Source organism: Macrobrachium rosenbergii, chromosome 34, assembly GCF_040412425.1.
Source record: "Macrobrachium rosenbergii isolate ZJJX-2024 chromosome 34, ASM4041242v1, whole genome shotgun sequence".
In the NCBI taxonomy this organism is placed as follows: domain Eukaryota; kingdom Metazoa; phylum Arthropoda; class Malacostraca; order Decapoda; family Palaemonidae; genus Macrobrachium; species Macrobrachium rosenbergii.
Window position 1 is genome coordinate 10,125,159 of NC_089774.1, and position 5,000 is coordinate 10,130,158.

General features: G+C 35.2%; 1 long non-coding RNA gene across 2 annotated transcripts in view; it reads left to right on the forward strand.

Annotated features, from left to right (window-relative positions):
* Positions 1-5,000, forward strand: part of LOC136856179 (uncharacterized) — a 30,651-nt gene that overhangs the window by 1,353 nt on the left and 24,298 nt on the right. The window contains exons 3-4 of one of the 2 annotated variants that reach the window (XR_010858262.1): positions 1-171; positions 3,150-3,230. The exon at positions 1-171 is cut by the window's left edge and continues 20 nt beyond it. This is a non-coding gene — a long non-coding RNA (uncharacterized lncRNA). Of the gene's footprint in view, positions 240-3,149; positions 3,231-5,000 lie in introns of those variants that run through there. The other variant, XR_010858261.1, reaches the window with a different exon arrangement.

Below are 5,000 nucleotides of genomic sequence, written 5' to 3' on the forward strand. Positions count from 1 at the left end.
CCGGAATTATTGGTAACTTGCAAGGAACCCAGTTCATTTATACAATATCTGGAACTCGTTGATCTGGAGACTTCTATGGATATTAAACTTGGGTCAGTAACTACTGGAACCAGTTCAGTTCTGCAACATCTAGAACAAGCTGATCTAGATACTTCTAAGATATTACCATGGGTCAGTACCTGTTAGGCTCATAGCTGTGATAACTGGTGGAAACTATTAATAAATTAAAACTTTGTAGACTACTGCATTCTATTTCTGTGCCTACACGTTGAAGTGGTCTAGTGAATGAATTTTAAATAAGCTCTTTGCAGAGCTGAATGGTGGTTTGTGGCTTTTAATGGTGGCAAGTTGCCCTAATTCCAGGATGCTGGGTAAAGCATTTAGCATAAGTACTGCATAGCAGACACTGCCTTTCATGACAGTCCAAATGAGGCTTGACTCCTTACTAGATTATATGAGTTTCCAAATAAACTAATGGAAGTGGTTTTCGAAAAAATTCAAACAATAAATAGGTTTTTAAATAGCTGAAGTTCAGGTTGCCTATGGTTAAGCCTAGGACTGGTTTGAGTATGAAACCGGTAATAATCTAAAAAATTCACAATAAATAGGTTAAATAGCTGCAGTTGTTCAGGTTGAATATGGCTAAGCCTAGGACTAGTTTTGAGTATGAAACTGAAACTGAGTAAGTTTCTTGGAAACCTTGGATGATGCTGTTTAGACCATTAGCCTAACAAAATAGTACAGTTTCTGATTAAAGGGTAATTTGATATGAGAAACTTTTGACATGGGAAGCTTCTTAATTTTGAGTGTGAAAACTGCCATTCCAATAAATTTGGTACTAATAGGCTTGTGAGTTAAAACTTGTGTATTTCGGAGGTATTAATGTAAATGCCATAACCTAAAACTGAGGTTACATTTAATTAGTTTATAAAAAGCTAAAACTAAGATTGAATAGTTTGGAGTTTGTCCATGAAAGTAACTCTCAAATATTTGTTTAAACTTGACAGTAAATTCTTTTGGTTTGATGGTTAAAAGGTTGATTAATGAATTAACCACAGTCGTGAACTAAAAGTTTCTCGATGTAGGTGGAGAATTGTCTTAAATGCACTACAGAATTCATCAGATTATGGAGACTCCCTGTTGGACCAAAATTAAGTAAATTTAACACAATTAAGGGTAGAAGTTGGTATTAGAGTTCACGGAGCTTTAGAACTTTTTAAGAGGTAATAAATTACGGGCAAAGCACTGTTAAATTTAACGAACTATAAAGTTCTGCTCAAGACAAGAGTGATTGAAGCAAGTCATTTACTGAATAAGCAAGGAAGACCAGTAACTACCACCTAGATTTGGCAAATTTAAGCAGTCTTAATATAAATATAACTGGTTATAAAGAATGAAGCCTTATGACCAGCGTAATCTCATCACTAATAAACAATGAGTTAATTGGGCTGACCAGTATTCTCATTTTAAATGTCGACTAGCCTTAAAATGCCCAGTAACTTAATTGTCAAATATTGACCCATAAATAAGAGATTCGTATTTGAGGAAGTCAGTGGGAGGGACCCCACCTTTCCCATGTCCCACCTAAAGCTTTGAGAGGTAGATTGTGTAGGATTTGACGCCAAAGGAGATGGGAGAATCCTATGGATTAATTATATATATGAACTAGCTGAATATGGTGACAGGTGTTGTATAAACACCTAAAATATTTATGCATAGGAAGAATTTTCACTGGAGAATGTACGTTTAGTGAAAATGGCTGCCATAAATCAGTTAAATAACTTTCGATACTTTTACTGTACCTCTGTTCATATTCATTCTTCCATCTTAACTTTCCTCCCTCTGCTAACAATTGATTCATAGTGCAACTGCTTTGAAGTTTAACTCCCGTTACACCTTTCAAACCTTTCACTCCCAATTTCCGTTTCGGCGCTGAATGACCTCATAGGTCCCAGTGCTTGGCCTTTGCCCTAAATTCTATTTTCAGTTCATATATCTAGTGGAATAGTTAAGCATTTTTCCAAAATTTTTGATATTTTAGTTATTAGATTGAACTTAAGTTCTGGGAGAACCAGTTGGTTATAGCTATTGACGTACTTGTCCCACGTGTCGTGGGAGACTTGAATGAGGGCACAGGTAGTTATCAATAAGGGTATAATTGTATACAGAGCACTGATTGAAACCAAAGGTAAACGGGTTTCTAAGGCGCAATCGAGTTTTCTGTCCAGCCGCTACAGCGTATAATAATCGAGGTTACCGAAAACGGATCTATCTTTCTTTGTCTCGGTATAATGCTGTATGAGCCGCGGCCCATGAAACTTGAACAACGGCCCGGTGGTGGCCTATATCGTTGCCAGAAGCACGATTATGGCTAACTTGAACCTTAAATAAAATAAAAACTACTGAGGCTAGAGGGCTGCAATTTGTTATGTTTGATGATTGGAGGGTGGATGATCAACATACCAATTTGCAGCCCTCTAGCCTCAGTAGTTTTTTAAGATCTGAGGGCGGACAGAATGAATACCTATTACCAATTGAAAGCCACTTTTATTAATATAAATCAGTCCCAAGTTCTGAGGCCACTTAATGTAGGGTTACCACTTTGTTAGGCAATAGGCAAAAACACCTGTATTTCAATATTACAGGTGTTTATTTATATATAGTGACAAATCACTATTTTGCATATTCAAGACCAGTTGTTTTATATATGACAAATCACTATTTTGCATATTAGACCAATTATTGTATATATATGACAAATCACTATTTTCCATATTCAAGACCAATTATTGTGTATGACAAATCACTATTTTGCATATTAGACCAATTATTGTTTATATATAATGACAAATCACTATTTTGCATATTAGACCAATTATTGTATATGACAAATCACTATTTTGCATATTGAAGACCAATTATTGATTATATATAATGACAATTCACGTTTTTGCATATTCAAGACCAATTATCATTAAAATTAACTGGTGATGATACTATAAGTTCACTTAAATTTCTTGTATGATAATTTAACTTTATTTCTTTAAAACTTTATAATACTTTCTACTTAGTTTCTTAGATATGAAATGGTTTTTTATGCTAATTAAAATTTCATTTACCTATTTCCCCTAATAATATATTTTTTTCAGATACTATTCCAAGACACTTAAGTTGGGAATTTCAACTTTTAATGGCACTTGTCATTGACACTTGATATTACTGGATTTAAGGTAAGTCTATGTACACTTTCTTAGTTAATTATAACAACCTCAAAAAACAGTAATTAATTTCATTTTTAATGAGGCCGATGGGAGGGGCTCTTCATTTCCTATATACCCACCCAAAGATTGAACGTAGGGAGTGTAGGATTTTACCTCAGAATAATAGTGAAATATTTAAAACAATCCTAGTGATATTCTCTCTCTCTCTCTCTCTCTCTCTCTCTCTCTCTCTCTCTCTCTCTCTCTCTCTCTCTCTCTCTCTCTCTCTCTCTGCGGAAAGATAATGGGAATTACTTTTAATGTGGATGCCTGCAACATATCAATTAATTAGTTTTCTGAATCCAGTTGGAATTCATCAAGGATAAGTCCGGAAAAATCCTGGTAATCCTATTTAATTATTACTAATGAATATCACACAGTCTATTATTTGAAATTAATCCTGAATCTTAATAGCTATTAAACTGACTGACAGTTATACCTCATATACAATACCTCACTTTTTATATATGTAGCATTACATATAATAATAATAATAATAATAATAATAATAATAATAATAATAATAATAATAATAATAATAATAATAATAATAATAATAATAATAATAATATATTCATTCAATGGTTAGGCAATCTAAAAGCATTATGGGAGTCTCTCGCCCATAACCTAATCAATCATCATATCCATTGTCCCGTTCTCACCTGAGTGACAGGTGTCATTCGGTAATTAGGTGACGTCACTAATTGTCCCTCAGGTAACTGAGTCACTAATTAGGAGGCTAGACAATGCAGGTATAGAGGGGAGGTTGTACAGAATTCAAATTGTTACAGGAACTTGCTGGGATGAGCTGTTTACTGCCGTAGGATTGCTAGGACAACATCCTACGCTCTCTCTCTCTCTCTCTCTCTCTCTCTCTCTCTCTCTCTCAAGAGAGGCCTTGGAAAATATAATACAATTCGTTGATTTTGAGTGGCTTAATAATACCTTCACACCTAGGTCTCTCTCTCTCTCTCTCTCTCTCTCTCTCTCTCTCTCTCTCTCTCTCTCTCTCTCTCTCTCTCTCGGAGACAAATAGCCAATTATCGTTAATGAGGTCTAATTGCCTGGCAAATGACCATCACTAAATCTATGTTGCGCGTTTAAATAACAAGAGATGCGAATTATAATTAGTGATTTATCGAAAGGCACCGTGGGCTTGTAGATGCTGAGAGAGAGAGAGAGAGAGAGAGAGAGAGAGAGTATAGTATATTAACTCATGCTTATGTATATGTACTCATTTTTTATATTTTCTATTAATTTATTTTATTGAGTCTTACTTTGCAAACTAAATCTAATTATGGAATCTGTAACCTGGAATCTGGAATTCTGGAATCTGGAATCTGAAACTCTGGAATCCGGATTCGAAAACCGCCTCAGACCAGTGTAGCAAAACAGGTCAGGACAAACGCGAGAGAGAGAGAGAGAGAGAGAGAGAGAGAGAGAGAGAGAGAGAGAGAGAGAGAGAGAGAGAGAGAGAGCAAAGTGAAACCGTAACATGATCAAAAAGCTATTTCTTTCGCCTTTTATTGCGTTAGAAGGAGACACAGAGAGAGAGAGAGAGAGAGAGAGAGAGAGAGAGAGAGAGAGAGAGAGAGAGAGGAAAATAGATACTCCCTGATTTTTTCTCGGTATTTTTTTTTTAAGTTTATTTTCTCTCTTCTTGGAATGTTTTCCCTGACAGCAAGTATCAGATTCGGTGTTAAATTATCTCTCTCTCTCTCTCTCTCTCTCTCTCTCTCT